The sequence below is a fragment of the Desmodus rotundus genome, chromosome 1 (genome assembly GCF_022682495.2).
Source record: "Desmodus rotundus isolate HL8 chromosome 1, HLdesRot8A.1, whole genome shotgun sequence".
Taxonomy (NCBI): Eukaryota; Metazoa; Chordata; class Mammalia; order Chiroptera; family Phyllostomidae; genus Desmodus; species Desmodus rotundus.
In genome coordinates, this window is record NC_071387.1 from 6070132 (window position 1) to 6088592 (window position 18461).

General features: G+C 49.5%; 1 long non-coding RNA gene across 1 annotated transcript; it reads left to right on the forward strand.

The window, feature by feature from the left end:
- Positions 1-14230: 14230 nt before the first annotated feature.
- LOC123479925 (uncharacterized) lies at positions 14231-15077 on the forward strand. Its single transcript, XR_006655748.2, has 2 exons — positions 14231-14605; positions 14823-15077. It is a non-coding gene; the product is annotated as an uncharacterized lncRNA (long non-coding RNA).
- Positions 15078-18461: the final 3384 nt, after the last annotated feature.

Genomic DNA, 18461 nt, shown 5'->3' on the forward strand with positions numbered 1-18461 from the left:
AATTGTGGGAAGGACCATACCCCGTGGAGTCCTGGAAACCTGGCTGGCTGAGGCTCTGCTGTCGCCACACGTGGCTTCCCAGTGGCCCTGGGCGAAGATATCAGCTGGCAGTTGGGGATGTGAGAAGGGTGAGAATGAAGTAAGAGATTTTTCATGGGTCAGGTCTGGAAGTGATGCCCGGTCACTCCTGCCCACAGTCCATTTGGCCAGAACTCAGTGACCGTCTCTGGCCAGTGGCTCCTACTCGATGACCTCAGGACCATCTGCCCCGAGCCCCGAGGTTGCCTGCCCACTTTCATTGCGCTCTCCTACCTGAGAGCCTCTCAGCCAGAGGGACATTAGGACAAGGCCCTCCTGCTGCCCCCAGAGGCTGCTGCCAGCGGGAGGAAGGAAGTGCTGATGCAGCACATTCTGGATGGGTTAGGGTCAACTCTGCTGAAGAGGCCCAGCCTGTCCGGTGTGGTCTGTCATTCAGGAACACAGCCTTCAGATCTGCTGCCTCCCCTTCCCAGGGACAGAGCCTATCACCTTGGGTGGGGCCGTTTGAGGATGAACCGGGGGTCAAGGAGCCCCAGGAATTATTTGAAAACTGCCATGCGCATCCACGTGTTTCTGCAAGCCAGCGGCGCCAAGGTCAAGAAGCGGCTGCCTGCTGCTCCCTGTGGCTGCATGCACACCAGGCACTGGGCTGAGGGCCTGCCCCTCGGGAGTGTGGGACCCTTCCAGCCAGTCTCCGGGAGGCTCCAAATGGGGAAACTGAGGCTCAGAGAGATGACATCACATACCCAAGGCCACACAGATCCTAAGGAGTAAGGCTGAGAAGAGAGTGCAAGCTTGTCTGCCTGACTCCAAAACCAGTGTTCCTAATAACTCCATGTTATTCGTTCATTCATCCATCCATTCATTCATTCATTCATTCATTCAGCAAATGTTTGCCGACCACCTACTCTGTGCCAGACTCTGTGCTGAGGATAATGAGAAAAACCCCAAACTGACCAAGTCCTTTCCCTCATAGAGCTTAAGCTTAGGGAGTGGGAAACAGAAAATAGTAATAACAGTAACAACAGCAGCAAACATATGAGTTCTATCCAGAAAGTATTCAGCCTTGTGATATGAAAAATAAAGACATTTATTGTAGAAGATACAAGATACAAGAACCGTTGTATACAGGACAATAGCATCTCAGTCCCCTTCAAAGTTATGACCCTCTGGAGGAAATCTGGCTCATTGGTAGCGTTTTGAATCAAGTCATCAGCAACTGCAGCACGATGTTCCTTCTGCTCTGGTAGCAGAAGCCATGGAATGAATTTTGCCACAACACGTTTCATGCCAAGATCCTGCGTCAAAATCTCAGACACAGCAGTTTTTGGAATCCCCGGATCTGCTTCTAGTTCTCACCTGTCAGTCGCCGATCTCTGTTGATGTCGATTGCAGCCCACACACGTTCAACATCCTCAGGTGCTCTGCTTGTTGCGGGCCTCCCAGAATGTGGATCACTTCCAACAGACTCTCAACCACCTTTGATGCATTTGTGCCAGACTTTTATTTGTGCTGCCCTCCTTGCATCATCCCCCAAAGCCTTCTGAATCATCCGAAAAGTTTCTGCAGAGGAATATTTAAGCTTAACAGAAAATCTGATGCAGACTTGTTGCTCTACTTCCTCAGTCATTTTGAATGTGAAGGCCACTCAGTACACAGGCTCACTCAATGGCGTCTCCAGCCCCCACTGACTAGTACAGTGATGTCATCATTGTTCACGCATGTGCATTCTAATCCACTCTCCTTGGCTGCCAGGTTACATTGATGTGTGCCAACCATTCTCCTTATATTAACAATGGCGGGACTTTTTCCAGACAGACGTAGGGTACTTGTGATGTGCCATGCACAGGCCAGGTACTTTATATGTTCTTTAAGTTCTCCCAACGGTCCTAAGATTCAGTGCACTATTATTATTCCTCACAGATGACGAGGCTGAGGCCTAGAGACACTAGATAACTTGTTCAAGGGCAGAGCTAGTGTGTGGCATAGGCAGAGTTCAAACCAGAGTCCAAGGTTCTTTTATTTTTATTTTTAAATTTTATTTATTTTTATTTTTTTTAATTTATTTATTTTTAGAGTGAGGGGAAGGGAGGGAGAAAGAGAGGGAGAGAAACACCAATGTGTGGTTGCCTCTCATGTGCCCCCTACTGGGGATCTGGACCGCAACCAAGGCGTGTGCCCTGACTGGGAATTCAACCGGCAACCCTTTGGTTTGCAGGCCAGTGCTCAATCCACTGAGCCACACCAGCCAGGGCTATATCTTTTCAAGTTAATGTTTTCCATTTCTTCAGATAAATACCCAGAAGTGGGATTGCTGGATCATATGGTGGTTCTATTTTTAATTTTTCGAGGCCCCTCCACACTGTTTTCCGTAGTGGCTGTACCAGTTTCCATTCCCACCGACAGTGCCTGAGTATCCCATCACCTTTTCCTTAGTGAACTTTTTTATTTTGTAATAATGTTAGATTTACAGAAAAACTGCAAAGATAATACAGAGTTTCTGTATACCCCTCACCCAGTTTCCCTTAATGTTATCACCTTAATTTACCATGGACGTTTGTCGAGAGAACCCAACTTTGACACAATGTTATTAACATAGTTCATTAACTAAACTCCATCCTGTATTCAGATTCCACTCATCTCTACGCTAATGTCCTTTCTCTGTTCCAGGACCCAATCTAGATTGCACATGACATTTTGTCACACCTCCTTGATTTTTCTCGGGCCTGTGACAGTTTCTCAGTCTTTCCTTGCTTTTCATAACCTTGGGTTTTGAGGAGTACCGGCCAGGCATTCTGTGAAATGTCCCTCGCTTTTCGCTTGTCTTCTCACAAGTATGTTGGGGTTACAGATGTGGGGGTAGGATACGGCAGAAGCGGGCGAGTGCCCTCCTCGCTGTATTAGCGGGTGCATGACACTCACGGGGCATCACCTGTGAAATTAACCTTCTCTCGGTTAAGATAGTGTCTGGTGGGTTTCTTCCCTGTAAGGTTATGATTTATTTTTTAAAAATCCTTTCTTGTCCTGGCTGGTGTGGCTCAGTGGACTGAGTGCTGACCTACAAACCAAGGGGTGGCTGGTTTGATTCCCAGTCAGGGCACATGCCTGGGTTGTGGTCCAGGTCCCCAGTAGGGGGTGCATGAGAGGCAACTGAACGTTGATGTTTCTCTCCTTCTCTTTCTCCTTCTCTTTTCCTCTCTTCCCCTCTCTCTAAAATTAAATAAATAAAATATTTAAAAAGTTTTTAAAATCCTTTCTTATTTTATTTTATTATTTTTCCTCACTTGAGCACATGCTTATTGATTTTAGAGAGAGGGAAGGGAGGGAGAGAGAGGGGGAGAGAAACATCAATTGGTTGCCTCTTGTAGGTGCTCCAGCCAGAACTGAACCCACAACCTCAGCTTGTGCCCTGACCAGGAATCGAAACTGTGACCTTTTTGTTTATGGGAGGATGCTCCAACCAACTTGCCACACTTGCCAGGGCCAAAATCCTTTCTTTTGTTAAAAAAAACATGTGTGTGTTTATTGATTTAAGAGAGAAATATTGACTTGTTGTTCCACCCATCCATGCATTTACTGGTTGATTCTTGCATGTGCCCTGTATGGGGATCGAACCCCACAACCTTGGTGTAGCAAAACAATGCTCTAACCAACTGAGCTACTTGGCCAAGGGTATATAGCTATGATTCTTTCCCCTTTTCCATGCTCTATTCTTTGGAAACAGATCACTAAGCCTAGCCCATACTTAACAGGTACAAAGTTAAACTTCACCTCCTGGGAGGACTATCATAATTATTTGGAATTTTTCTGTAAGGACAGTTTGTCACTAATCTCCCATTTATTATTTTTTATTCAACCATTTACTTATATCAGTCTAGATCATGTATATTTTTTATGCTTTGAGCTGTAATTCAATACTATGCTATTTACTTGGTACTCAAATTGTCCTGGCTTTGGCCATTGGGTGCTTTTTCAGGCAGGCTGTGGTGTCCCCTTGACACGCCCGGACCGTCTGCTCTGTGAGCATTTCCTTGCTTTCTGGCCCTGCAGGATGCTCCAGGCTCGTCTTATAGCATCCCTGTCTTAGTCTTAGAATCAGCCGTTGCTCAGAGCCTTGACCGGGTTTACTGGAGGATGGAACTTGGAAACCGGGATCTGAGCCTGGTCTTAGCTGTCTGTTGCTACCAGGGAGTCCCGTAAGCCTTCCAGCCATCCCGTGACTTTCATTGTTTTTTTTTGTTTTTTAGTTTATTTTTAGAAAGAGAGGAAGGGAGGGAGAAAGAGAGGGAGAGAAGCGTCCATGTGCAAGAGGAACATCAATTGGTTGCCTCTCGCACGCCTCCAACCGGGGACCTGGCCCACAACCCAGGCATGTGCCCTGACCGGGAATCCAACTGGCGACCTTTCAGTTTGCGGGATGATGCCCAACCTACTGAGCAACACCAGTCAGGGCCCATGACCTTCGTTGTACCTGTTCACTCTGCGCTGGTCCTGAGATCCAGCCCACGGTCACAGGGCAGGGAGCACACAGAGGCACGAATACCAGGAGGTGGGATCACTGGAGGGGCCATGTTAAAGGCTGCCTCCCACAGTGACTTAAACCAAAATGGGCCGTTTCGAAGGTGGGGACCCCTGCTCATGTGCATCTGCAGGGGACAGGCAGGAACGGCACACGGTGTGAGCAGGAGTGAGGAAGCCCTTTCTTCGCTGACAGGCAAGATCCTCTGGGATGGGGCCGCGGCCGTGGTATCAGACTTTTCTTTTTTTAATGACAGAAAAAAACAACATATATTTGTATTTGTGTAAACTATCCCTGGAAAGACACACAAGAAGCTCGTCACACTGAATTCCCAGGGGGAATTGTGTAACGGTGTATGTATTTACCTATCTATTTATATGTACCTCAAATATTTCTTGGAACAATGTGAAAATATCTGTTCTAAACATTACATTAAAAATTTTTTAAAAAGGTCCGGTGATGGCAAGCAAAGGACCAACTCTGGCGATTTCCCTGTGGTTTGGGAGAAGACACGTAGCGGGCAGGCCTGGGCCCCGGGGGACCGCCAGGCTGAACTCTTCATGGTAAAGGGGCGACCTCATTCCCTCAGAACCTCCGCAGCTGCCACATTCGGTGTGTGCGGCAGTTGGGAGGCTGCTGCTCTTGTGGTTTGGTTGGTGCTTAGTTTGCAGCTGTGTGGTGTAGTGGCCAGGAATACAGGACTCAGGAGCCCGACTGCGTGTGTCCAAGTCCTGGCTCTGTCCCTTCCCAGCTGGGTGACCAGGAGCAAATGACTCACATCTCCGAGCCTCAGTTTCCCCTTCTGTAAAATGGAGGCAATAATAGCCCCTGCCTCATAGGTGGTGGTAAGCGTTTGGTGAGTTAATACAGGTCAGGTGCATAGAGCAGGGGACCAACGAACAAAACTTAGTATGGTTCTCAAGTGCATACATATTTAGGGAACAGGATAATTGAAACCAGCGATGTCCCCTCTGGAGCTCTGCAAGGTTCTCCCCTTTTAAATGGGTACATCTGTTATTCGAGCTGGAGGAACGCTGGGCTCCCACGTGCACACGGCCCCTGCCCAGCCCAGATGTTCACACGGGGACTGGCACTGTCTGCCCTGTCCCCTTCCTCCTCACCTTCCCCAGTGCAGACAGAGATGTGAGCTCTGCAGGGCAGAGGGGGTCCGTTCGTCATGGCCTCCCTGGTGCCCAGCCTGGAGACGGGCACAAACAAGCATCCCATGAACATCTGGCGGCTAAATGAACGCAAACAGGCATGAGTAAATGGAAAACCCAGCAGTGTGTGCATGTGACCATGTTGTGGATCCTCCCCTCTGGTGATCACGGAAGGCTTCCGGGAGGAAGTGGGGTGGTGGTTGTGGTGAGGGGGCCGTTCTAGGCAGAGGGGACAGTGTGTACAAAGATTTGGAGACCAGGCAGCATTCTATTCCTTTGGGGATGTGAAAGGAGGTTAATCTGAGTGGAAGTCACAGGTTGTGAGCAGAGGTGGGGCGGGGAAGGTGAGCAGGTCCCAGACCACTCACCATCAGGAGCAGGTCGGACTTTGCCCTGAGCAGGAGGGAAGACGGCCTGGGATGGGACACCTGAGGCTGGATAGGGGTGGAGAAAGCCCCCGGCTGAGCTGGTGCCCCCTGGGTAGCATGTGGCTGTGTTGGCTTTGGGCAAGTTGCTTTTTCTTTCTGGGCCTCAGTTCTTTCATCTGTGAAATGGGCACCAGGTCCTTATGAGGGTAGACACCGGACCTGACCACAGTGCGCACGCCCCTGGTCTGCTGGTGGGCGGGGAGTGGCGATCTGCTGGCTGGCAGGCTAGTCTGCTGCGTGTATTGCATTCTCAAAACGTTCCCAACCTTCAACTCAGAGGCTCCTTTTCTTAGAACTTATCCTGAGATAAAATCTTGTGAAGAGCTTTGGCTGAGAGGCTGCCCGCGGGGTGCGGCCTGCTGCGGCAGAACAGTGGAGACAGCCTGCGTCCAGCGGGAGCGGAACGCTGTGCTGCTAAAGGTTGTGCTGAACATTTGTATCTACTGACGTGCAAAGGTTGTCATAGTCCACTAAAAATGTTGTTGTAACAATAATACATCTCACTTTAGAAAGTGTTTAAACCCTAAAGAAAAGTCTAAAGTAAAAACCGAAAGGTCCCCCTCGACCTACCCATCTCTCCTCCTGAAAGTTAGCCGGTCAGCCGTTCGTTAAGTGACCTTTCAGGCTTACTCAATGCAGACACAAACACGCAGACATACACGTCCATGCGGATATTATACAACTGCATGGAAGATGGTATTTTAATTAATAACGTGCATGGTTTCTTTTTTGTTTTGATTTTACTAAGTGCCAAGTGTTTGTTATTTGTTCACTTATTTAATGCTTACAACACTTAGGAAATAGAGGACATGCATACTTTTTTTATTTTTATTTTTTATGTATTTATTTTAGAGACAGAGGAAGAGAGAGGGAGACAGAAACATCGATTTGTCGTTCCACTCACTCGTGCATTCATTGGTTGATTCCCACCTATGCTCCAACTCAGGATTGAACCCGCAACCCTGGCTCATTGGGATGACGCTCCAACCAACTGAGCTATCCGGCCAGGGCAAAATACCCACTCTCAGGATCCAGTAGCCACGCCGTAGGGAAGCTCAGGTAGGCTGCAGAACGATTAGAGGTAAGAGGACAGAGGCCCTGGAGGCTGAGAGACCACCTTGAAAGTTCCAGCCCAGCCAAGCTCCCAGCTGAATGTGACCACCTGAGCGAGCCCAGCTGTTGACTCATGGAGCTAAAGAACTGGCCGGTTTGGGGGTGGTTTGTTGCTCAGCAACAAGTCACAGAAACAGATTATTCTGCGACGTTTAAAAAAATCTTAATGTCAATACACACACATGTCAGGAACAGCCGCCTGCGTCAGTTCGTATTGATCAGCTCGTTCATTTGAATGACTGCATAGTTTTCCATGGGGCCAGTGAAGCATAATTTCCTTATCCGTCTCCTACTGACGGACATCAGGTGGTCCCCAATTCTTTGCCAGAACAAACAGTGCTACTTCCTTGTGTGAATAGCATTGCCAACTGACATTAGAGTGTCTTTAGGATAAATTTCCAGAAGCGAAATTGCTGGGTCAAAGGGTTCACACTCCAAAAGTTTTCACAGATATTGCCAAATTACCCTCCAAAATGCTCTTACCAATTTTCTCTCCCACCACAGTGGCTAAAGGAGGCAGGCTCCTAAGCCTTGTCCACGTCTGGGGTGACCCAGTTTGAACAGCCACTTAAATAGCAACATCAGCCAGAGTAAGCATGTGAAAATGTTACAGAAGTGGCCGGGTGGGGTGAGGGCCGGGGCTGTAGGGAAGATCTGCTGAGATGCAGGGAGCAGGGTCTGGGGCCTCAGCTCTGACCCCGCCCCCCCCACCCCCGCCCCGCCTCAGTTCCTTCCTCTTTTGCCTGGTAGCTGTGCTCAGCACATCCTCTTTCAGTGCTGCCCTTGAAGGCGCTTCCCAAGCAGACCTGCCTCATGGACAGGCCCAAGTTCCTCCAGCCTTGACCCCCGCTCACAGCGACCCTTGCGCTCAGATGGGCTGCGGCCCCAGGCGCAGACTCTGGCAAAGAGAGGAGCCTTCCAGGTTCACAGTGTGGCTTTGCACAGACCCCGGATCTTCTCTGGGCCCACACCTGCTTTTGACAAAATGCAGGTGATAACAATATTAACCTTTGGGCTCTGTTGTTTATTCCTCCAGCAAATAGGTTTTTTTTTTTTTAAATTTCATTCCTTTTTTAAAAAAGATTTTATTTATTTTTAGAGACAGAGGGGAAAAGGAAGGAGAAAGAGAGGGAGATAAACATCAGTTGGTTGCCTCTTGCATGCCCCCAACTTCAGGATGGGGAATTGAACTAGCAACCTTTCAGTCTGCAGGCTAGTGCTTAATACACGGAGCCACACCAGCCAGGGCTTGACAGTTTTTCTGTTTGTCTCTCTGTCTCTCTATCTCTTCAGCAAACATCCTGGAGAGGCTTTCTGGCCTCTGAGCCCCCATGGTTTAGCGGGAGGCAGAGAGTGCCCAGGTAACCACTGAGATAGGTGTTTTTATGTACTGATATTCGGCAGTGTGCCATCAGAAACCCAGTGGAACGACACGAGAACCTGATTGAAGGAGGAGGGTTAGACAGCCATCAAACCGACTGCTGAATGTGGAGGAGCCGTGTGGGTGGAGAGCAGGGTAACTGTGTTGCAGGTGGGTGGAATGGCTTGTGCAAAGGCCCCAAGGTGGGAGCGGCATGTCACATTCTTTTCTGGGACTGAAAGAAACTGAGGACAGACAGTGAAGGGGAGAACAGTCGGAGGCGAGGCCTGAGGGATCGGCAGGATTCCACCATTCAGGGCCTTGCAGGCCACAGTGTTGACATTTTTTATTTTTACTCCTCACCTGAGAATATATTCATGGGTTATAAAGAGAGATGAAGGGAGAGAGAGACAGAGAAATACAAGTGTGAGAGAGAAACATCCATCGGTTGCCTTCTGTACGTACCCGGACAGGGGATCGAACCTGCAACCTTGGCATGTGCCCTGACTGGGAATCAAACCCACGACCTTTTGGTGTATGGACGATGTTCCAACCACTGAGCCACCCCGGGCAGGGCCATGGTGTTGACTTTTAAACTAAGAGCACAGGGGAGCCATTGATAGGATGGTGAGATTAAATGAGAAAACATCATAAAAGTTCTCAATCCGTGGTTAGTGCCCTTCTGAGTACTTGGGGCCACTCAGGTAATCCAGGTTCATGTCCCTATTTTAAGGTCAGGTGGTTAGGAACCTTAATTCCATCTGTAACTCTAATTCTCGTTGCCATGTAACCTACCCTATTCACACTAATTCCCGTATTAGGATGTGGACACCTTTAGGGGAGGGGAGTCATTATTTGGCTAACCACACCTCCTCTCCCTTTCTGCCCCTTCCTACCCAGGCCTGCCCTTCCTTACCACCCTACCAGGCAGGTGTGTGCCCAGGAGGAAGTGTGCACCACCCACATTTCTAGAGAAGAAACAAAGGTTCCTCACAACGCACCTTTGTGGAATGTTTTCGAGTTTGAAAAGGACATTCACATTCTTGGGGGTTAGCACTATTTGTTCTATACTGCATCTGAGAAACTGCACTGAGAAAGGTCAAGTGGCCCGCCCAAGGTCACAGGGGCAGGAGTGAATATTGCTGGGCTCACTCCCAGGCCTGACCCAAGCTCCGCCCCATTTCCCAACCATCCCTGAACATCTTGATGATTTTTCAAGGCCACTCTGAGGGAGTCCCGTGGCCGATTTGCCCTTATTTCTGGCTTCTGGCCAGAAGCCATGGGGTCATACTTGAAAGACTTCCTCAAACCCTGCAAGTCGTCACTCTGGCGATTTCTGCCTGAATCACAAGCGCAGACTGTCTCCAACATACCACCGATGGGGCTTTGATGGGTGCAGGTCTCCAGGGGAGTTTCTTGGCAATGTGTTTCAAAAGCCTTAAAAGTGGCATTGCTTTTACTCATCGATGCTGCATGAAGAAAATAGACAAATATGCAGAAATGCACATACAAAGTTGTATATCACAGCATTATGGGAACTAGCAAATATTAAAGCCAGCCAAGATGTCCACCAGTAGGGTGTTGAGGAAGTAAAAGGCTGGGTCCGATGTCGTGTACTGCACAGTCGCAAAAATGACGCAGAGCCATTTAGTGATGTGCATAGGCCTTGAATGAGCACATGAAAAGGTGCTCCTCTCCATAGGCACCAGGGGAGCACGAAAGCCACAATGAGAAACCGCTACACATTTATCAGAATGGCCAGCGTTAGAAAGACTGACCACATCACCCTGACTGGTGTGGCTCGGTGGGTTGGGCATCATCCCGCAAACTGAAATGTCACCGGTTCGATTCCCAGTCTGGGCATACGTCTGGCTTGTGGGCTAGGTTCCCAGTTGGGGGCCTGCAGGAGGCAACTAATCAATGTTTCTCTCCCTTTCTTTCTCCCTCCTGTCCCCTCTCTCTAAAATAAATAAATAAAATCTTTTTTAAAAAGACTGACCATATCAAATATTGGCAAAGATGAAGAGTCACTGGAAATTGCACATACGGCTTGCTGGTGGGGGTGTGAATGGTGTAACCTTCTTAAAAAGCGGTATGGCAGTTCCTTGAAAATTGAACAGGTACTTACCATATGATTCAGCCATTGCACCCTGAAGTATTCGCCCACGAGAAACAATGGCCGTAGTATGCAAACATTTACAGCAGCTTCATTTGTAACAGCCCCAGACTGGAAACGCCTCAAATGTCCATCAACAGGTGAATGGGCAAACCACCGTGGATTCCACCCAATGGAATCTACTTAGTAATAAAAAGAAATAAGTGATCGATCCACACTACCTAGATGAGTCTCAAAATAATTGTGCTAAGTAAGGGAAGCCAGACCGAAAAGAGTGTGTACTGTATGTTTCCATTTATAAAAAATTCAAGGAAACGCAAGCTAATCTACAGGGACAGAAAGCAGGATCCGTGGTTCCTGGAGAGAGAGAGAGAGAGAGTGAGTGTGTGTGTGTGTGTGTGTGTGTGTGTGCGCGCGCGCGCGCGCGCGCGTGTTGCTGGGGTGGGGTGGGAGGGGTTACAAAGTGGCACAAGGACACTTCCGGGGGTGCAGGTGTGTTTGCCATCTTAAATGTGGTGATGGACTCGTGGATGCATACATGTGTCGGAACACGCTGCACACTTTACATATGTGCAGTGTATGACATGCCAATCATGACTCAATAAAGCTGTTGTTTTAAAGAAAAGATGCCCTCTTGATATATTACTAAATTTTTTTAAAAGGCAGTTTCTAATGCTACCTACAATCTGATTTTCTTTCTGGGAAAAAAAAAAAAGGCGTTTACGTGTGTGTATTTTCTGGGGGATGGAATCAGAGGTGAAGGAGACTTTTTTTCTTTAACATTTCCTGCTCTTGGGTAACACTTTTTCAACATGCACATGTCTGCATTTATATTTATAATAAATAAAGCAGTTTCCATTTTGCAAGAGGAAAACCAAACAAGCACCCTAAGAGGGCCTAAGCTTCCCTCCTCCCTGCCCATCCTCTCCAGCCAGAGGTGGAAGGTGACCCAGGCTCTAGGGCTTCCTGTGAGCTGGTCTCCAAGCACAGCGGCCCAGCTCAGTGACGAGAGCAGCCCGGCAGATGCTTCCCGGAAGGCCCTGGGAAGGAGGGGAGGTCAGCGTGGGTAGTCCAGTAAATCACTCTCGGAAGAGGCCCAAGCATTTCCTCTGCAGGAGCGGGGCTAGCAGAGGGGAAATGTGCACAGGGTTTGAACGAGTAAGGGGCACCTAATCGTGGGGGTGGGAAGTTTAGAAGGAGGAGGCAGAGCAGCCCAGCTCCAAAGAGACTGAAACAAAGGCTGGGAAAAACAGGATCCTCCTGAGTTCTTAGTTCCCAGGGCTACCTACTTCATTACCTACTTGTTGGTCATATAGCTGCCACTGGCACGTAGTTCATGTGCCAACGAAGACTAGTTCTGAGCCAGATGCCCAAGGTAGAATCTGATTGACCCATCTTGGGTCATGTGGTCCCTAGTCAGCCAATGGGGTATAAGGTCTGTCTGGAAAAAGTCCAGACATTGTTAATAAAACAAGAACAGTTTGTGCCACATTGCTGTAACCTAGCAGCCAAGGAGAGTGGACTGGAATGCGCATGGGTGAACAATGACGACTTCACTGTACTAGTAGGTGGAGGCAGTAGACGCCCTTTGAATGAGCATGTGTACTGTGTGGCCGTCGCATTCAAAATGACCGAGCCAGTAGAACAACAAATCTGCATCACATTTTGCATTAAGCTTGAACATTATTCCTCTGTGGAAACTATTCAGATGATTCAGAAGGCCATACTATGGGCAACTGGTGATTGGCAGCTTCATCACAACAACACGCCCGCTCATGCATCAAGTCTCATGTAGAGTTTTTTTTGGCAAAGCATCAAATCACCCAAGTGACTCAGCCCCTCTACAGCCCAGATTTGACATCCTGTGACTTCTGGCTTTTCCCCAAACCAAAATCACCTTTGAAAGGGAAGAGATTTCAGCCAGTCGATGAGATTCAGGAAAATGCGATGGGGCAGCTGCTGGGGATTGGGAGAACTGTGTGGGGTCCCAAGGTGCCTACTCTGAAGGGGACTGAGGCATCCTTGTCCTATGTACAATGTTTCTCGTATCTTGTATATTCTTCAATAAACATCTCTGTTTTTCATATTACATGGCTGGATCCCTTCTGGACAGACCTCGAATATGGGGAAGACTTCTATGGAGTTTTCAAGGGGTTTTCAGAGCAGGGGCTGGCGCGGGCTGACCCTCCCCCCGAAGGCCGGCCGCTACACTCTGCAGAGCAAATCTGACTGCGAGGTTTAGACCTCAGACAGCATGGTGTCTCCCTGGTGACAGCTGTCCTGACAGCGCCCGAGACTTAGCAAACCAGCGGGATCCAAGCTGCCCCCAGGTGGAGTAGTTCCCCACCCAGGTGTGTGCCACAGCTGCTCGGGCACCCGCGCCAGGGCAGCAAAGCTCTGCCCAACAAGGACACCAGAAGCCCTCTGAGGAGTCTGACCTGGGTATGTGGGGAAGGTCAGTCTTTGTCGGTAGGAGCCGGAAGCAAAGACACACACAGAGCGAGCAGAGGGGGTCAGAGCACAGGTGACTCCGAAAGACTCGTCATCACCCTCACCGGAGCTCCAGTTCCACTGCTGAAACACTGACACAACCGCCACAACAAGTCACAATAGAAAGACGTGCTGAGCCATTTCCGCGCAGGAGGATGCTGAGTAAGCAGACACCAGTGCCTGCTCCAGGGGGAATGCTGGAGAACCTTGTCTGGCCACCAGCACTTAAGCTAACACAAATGACGCTCCATCACCTTCTATGGGCCAGGCACCCATCCAAGCACCTCACATATATTTGTTCCTGTAAAGCTCCTAACAACTCCAAGAGGTAGGTACTACTATCTCCACTTTACAGATGGGAAAACTAAGGCACAAAGAGGCTCAGGAACATGCCCTAGTTCACAGAGGCAGGATTCAAATCTGGGCCGCCTGGCTCTGCTGTGCAGCCCATAACCAGTGTCCCCGAGGCACGGGCCTGTATTTCAGGCACTGGGATGCAGACCAAGACACACACCCCACTTCACAGGCCTCACTGCCTTGGGAGGGGAGGTGGCCATAAAGAGCAGTGACCCACACCATCAACGGTCACTGTTGTTTGAAGTGCTGCAAGCTTGGCGCTCTAAGATTATCTAGAAAGGGATCATCCTACCTGGAGGGTTCAGGGAGGTCTTCCCCACAGAAGTGACACAGGTGCTGAGGTCTACAGAGTGACACGGGGCGGGCCAGCCAAGCTGCGGGGGAGGGAAGAGTGCGAGGGTGTGAGGAAAGAGGTCCAGGTAAGAGGGAACAGCCTGTGCAGCACGCCCCAGATAAGGTAAGCACTTGGCTGAAAGTCACTCCAGGCAAAGGTGACAGGGAATGCAGGATAAGGACCCTGCCCTGGCCCCCAGGGGACCAGCAGCTCCCTGTCACCCTGCCCTGGCTCCCCACCTGCAATGACAGCTGAATGCCTGCAGCTCTCTGAGGTACCGGCAGGACAAACCTGTGGTCATGGGAGATGTTTGCTACCAGGTGGCCCAGAAGGACACTAATCACGTTAGTGCCCGGGGTTGCTGATGTCATGATGATTCAGGGAAAAACCACTTGCTGGATGCTGGAAGGGAGTTCAGCCGGCCCAGCTACCCATGCGTGGAGATGCTAATCAGACGCCAGCTGGGCACTGCTCGCCTTGAGAGAGGGGCCCCGTTGTTTGCGCAGACCAGCCTTGGCCTCTCTCCAAGGGCTTATTTGGACACTGAGTTAAAAAGCAAACGCTGGGGCTTTGAGACGTGCTTTGGCCTCAGCCGTGTGATGAATGTTCTTGACAAGAACGGTCAATTTCTGGATCACAATGGCAGCAGCGGGGCTGTCACAAGAGGCTGGGTCACTCACGAGGGTCAGGTACCACTCAGCAGGGCAAGACAACAGCTGGGGCGCATACCAGCCGGGGGGGGGGGGGGGGGGGGGGCAAACGCGGTAGCAAAGGAGGTGAGGATAGGGGAGCTGACCTCTCCCACTCTCTAGGCAGAGCTGGTTTCGCCTTTCTAGGGGGAACCTTCAAAATGTTCTTGACCTGTGGCCCAGAGGTTCGACTTCCGCAAATTACCTCCCCCCACAGATGCTCCACAAGTGCACAGGGCACGTTTACAAGGGTGCTCACTGCAAAGTGGGTTGAAATAGTTAAAAGCCGCAAACAGCCCAAACATATCCTGATGGAACTGGCTAAACCCAGTGTGGATGTCCTCACCGCAGACAACTCACTGTGCAGCCCTGGAAGAAAATGTCCCAGCGAGGAGCAGCCTCTGAGAGTCACTGTTGGCTAAAACAAAACAACATAAAAGGGACGAAATAATGTGCATTGTATCGTTTCTTTTTTTTTTTTTTTTTTTTAATTTTTTTTTATTGTTATGCAATTACAGTTGTATGCCTTTTCTCCCCATCCCTCTACCCCACCCCAGGTGAACCCACCTCCCTCCCCCCGTATCGTTTCTTTAAAAAAAAAAAAAAAAGACTATTACTACAAGGTTTGGAAACATTGTCTGAAGCATCTAAGCCTCACCGTTAACAGAGGTTATGTCTGGGGAAGGGTATCATGGGGGACTCTCATGTTTTAAACTTTTGCTTGTTATGGAATAAAATTGTGCAATGCTTGAATTTTTAAATGATGAGCGTGTGTTACTTTGGCTTGCAGAACTGTCTTTTTTAGTGTAAGCATTGACTGCTGTGAACTTCCCTCCTTGTCCTGCTTTCGTGCATCCCCTAAATTTTATCTTTGTTTTCATTTGTTCTCCAGATATTTTCTAATTTCCCTTGTGATTTCTTCGTTGACACATTGGTTGCTTAAGAGTGTGTTGTTTGGATTCCACATATTTGTGAATATTCCAGCTTTCGTTCTGCTATTGACTTGTAGTTTCATTCCACTGTGGAGGGTGTGCTGCGTTTGAAATCAGACCAGCAGTGATTAGAGCAGAAGGGGAGCCCTGACCGGTGTGGCTCCGTGGGCTGGGCATTGTCCTGCAAAGCAAAGGGTTGCCAGTTTGATTCCCCGTCAGGGCACACTCCTGGGTTGTGGGTTTGGTCCCGGGTTGGGGTGTGTACAAGAGGCAACCGATCTGTTTCTCTCCCACATCGATAGTTCTCTCCCTCTCTCTCTACCTCCCTACCCTCTCTCTCTCTAAAAAAGAAGAAAAAATAGCACAATGGTTAAGAGCTCTGGCTCCAGATATGAGATTTGAAGTCAGCTCCATCACTGATCACCCATGTGACCCTGGCCGTGCTGTCCCGGATATTCCTCTCCATTTGATCGAGCTCCCTGTCCTCGATGGGCGTAAGGGCCCCTGAGTCCCCATGTGACCCTCACCCTGTGGGTATGACTCTCCCTGTGGGTGTGACCCTCTCCCTGTGGGTGTGACCCTTAGTGTCAGCTGCATTCTGTTGTTCATTTCTTCCCTCCGCCCCATCTGTACTCACTCACTGGATCCCTGTGACATGCTCAGCCCTGGGTGGGGATGGGGGGGGAGGGGAGAGACATACACTGTTCTGTGAAGTGGGGATGATGATTCTTAGTCTGGCCCAGCTGCTGTAACAAAATACCACAGGCTGGGTGGTATATAAACAAGAGAAATCTATTTCTCGGAGTTCTCAAGGCTGGAGGTCCAAGGTCAGGGAGCCAGCAGATTTGGCTTGTGCTGAAAGCTGGCTTCCTGGTTCACAGAGGCTTGTCTTCTTGCTGTGTCCTCATGTGGTGAAAGCAGGGAAAGAGCTCTCTGGGGTCTCCTGCAAAAGGGCACTAATCCCATTCAGGAGGGCTTCATCCTCATGACCCAAGGACCCTCCCCAGAGGCCCCGCCTCCAAATGCCATCATCACAATGGGGGGGGGGTCAGGATTTCAACATATGAATTTTGAGGGGACACAAACATCTATAGCATTTGAGGAGATCCCTGGAGCACATTGCTTAGTCAGGGGCATGGGCCCCCCAGGGGGAGACCCACATAGAAGCTGTTGTTTTCTTTTTCTTAAGATTTTATTCATTTATGTTTAGAGAGAAGGGAAGGGAGGGAGAAAGAGAGGGAGAGAAACATCAATGCGCACAAGATACACCCATCAGTTGCCTCTTGTGTGCCCCCAACTGGGGACCTGGCCTGCAACCCAGCCATGTGCCCTGACTAGGAATCGAACTGGTGACTTTTTGGTTCTTAGGCCGACACTCGATCCACTGAGCCACACCAGCCAGGGTGTTGTTGTTGTTTAGAGAAAGAGAAGTGACAGCATCAAGGCCTTCTTAAAAGCTGACCGTCCTGCCGGGGAATGGCCAACACCACCCTGCCTCGGGCTGCATGACCGGTATTGCTTTCTAGTCGCACCTGGATCCCCAGGGCTCACAGCGGGGCCTGACACGTAGCGGGCGCCCAGTGTCCGTTCTAGTCCAGCAGGCCCCATTCTAAGCCCTGCACAGACACCCAGTCATTCACTGTGTATAACATCACTGGGAAGTAGGTAATATGTTCACATTTTAGAGATCAGGAACCAGGTCTCACAGTCAAGAGGTGGCAGAGCTAGAATTTGAATGCTGGGTGATGTTTGTGGAAGGAAAGAAGGGTGGAAGGAAGGAAGGAAGGAAGGAAGGAAGGAAGGAAGGAAGGAAGGGAGGAAGGAAGGAAGGAAAAGAGGGAGGAAGGAAAAGGTGAGGGGCAGGATCTGGGGTCTCTAGGTCTGACGTGCAGAATCAGAGAGCAGGGTCTTTAGCAGCCTCCACCCTCACTCCCCCATGGTTCCACAAGCAAAAAGTGGGGACTGGGGACTAGGAGAGTGGGACCCCAATGCCAAATAGGATGTTAAGAGTCAGGGTTCCCAGCTCACAGCCCTGTGATCCCAGGCAGTCAAGAGTGTGGGATGTGTCAGAAAGCCCCAAGCTTTAAATTCCCTCCTGTCACTGAAAAGAGGTCCATAGTGAGTTGAGTGGAAGGGACAGATTACCACACATAGAGTGAAGTTACTAGTCAACGTTTGATAAGCACCTCCCGTGCGCCAGGTGATTTACAAAGTCCTTTATACACAGGGTCCGGCAGAAGGAAGGCCTGCCTGAGTGTGGTGGGTAGGATAATAATATGGTTGTAATGATTTATAGTTTTAGTTTGACCATTTCACCTAAACTGTCATATGATGTGCTTGAGTGTGATATTGTTATGTTACAGAATGACATGCTTATGATTTTGTAGTAAAAGATTTTATAATTTAAAAAAAGAGGGGCATTATTTGTGCCTAACCCTGTACATTACTGCCTTGTCAAATCCTCAAAAAAAAAAAAAAAAAAAACGCAAGGCCACCAACCCCATCTTACTTCTGTCAAAACTGAGGCTCAGAGATTCCAAGCACCTGGCTCCAGGTCACAGAGCCAACAGGTAGGTGAAGGAGGCTGACTCACACCCTGGTCTGATTGCCCTGTCCCAGCTGCTCCCCCGTCCCCCACTGTCCGCCAGATGCTTCGCCACTAAATGGCACCAGGGATGATTTTCACATTTGAAAGTCATAGCCTTTGCTGACAGCGACATGAGCGACTGCGACTAAGAATTCAGAAAATAAGCAGAGCTCAGCAAGGGCTAAAGGGCTGTGTGTGTGCACCAGTACCGGAGAGGACAGGAGGGTGAACACCTCCTGGGAACACCTTCGTAAACACGGCTCTGATCACTGGGTGAAAGGTACCGGACTCCTGCCCGGTTGTGTAAGCTCTGTGTCTGCCGGCCGACTCCTGGCCC